The following is a 692-nucleotide window of genomic DNA, read 5'->3' as shown; positions in this document are numbered from 1 at the left end:
TGCACATTGTCTTTATTCTGAGTTAGTTCTGTGGCCATGCCTAGTACAACTAAGTACTAAAGGCAGTAACAAAATAACAATGTTATGATTGATGGTTGAATGTTCACTAGAGTTCTTTAAAATTCAATTCCAACTCTAAAATATATCATCTTTGTGTTTGTTATTTTTATATCTGAATCAGTTATTTAATAGCCCCTGGACATGTCGCATGCAGGAAGTGTATTGCGGTCTGTTTCACAATATTTCCGAACTAGCAGTCGCCTTCATTGTTGGCCATACATCAGAGAGATTTCAGGGCCAAATGCATGATTTCGATGGTGTTTTTGTGCACATGGTGATGTTTCGTTAGGATTACGATCCGATGCATGGGTCGTGAGATGGATCTTACGTGCTGCACATATGATCTGTGAAGACTTGTTACATATTTGGCATATTGTGTGTTAAAATGCACCAAATCGTGAGCTCTGGAGCTGTGGGGGAGTTCAAGGGGAATCGTGAGATGATTTGTATCGGATGCTGGTTGTTCGAATGTATGGCCAGCATATTAGAGTATGTCTTTTTACAATTCTAATGAAACTGGTGTTGAGGTCCAAAATAAGAACCCCAAGCAGGTCTTATTTGCTACTAGTAGCCATACTGTAATACATTGAGGAATATTAATTATATGTGTGTGTGTGTGTAATGTCTGGTGT

This window comes from Crinia signifera, chromosome 6, assembly GCF_055691185.1.
Source record: "Crinia signifera chromosome 6, ASM5569118v1, whole genome shotgun sequence".
In the NCBI taxonomy this organism is placed as follows: Eukaryota; Metazoa; Chordata; class Amphibia; order Anura; family Myobatrachidae; genus Crinia; species Crinia signifera.
The sequence above is the reverse complement of the archived record's forward strand: the minus strand, read 5'-3'. Positions refer to the sequence as shown.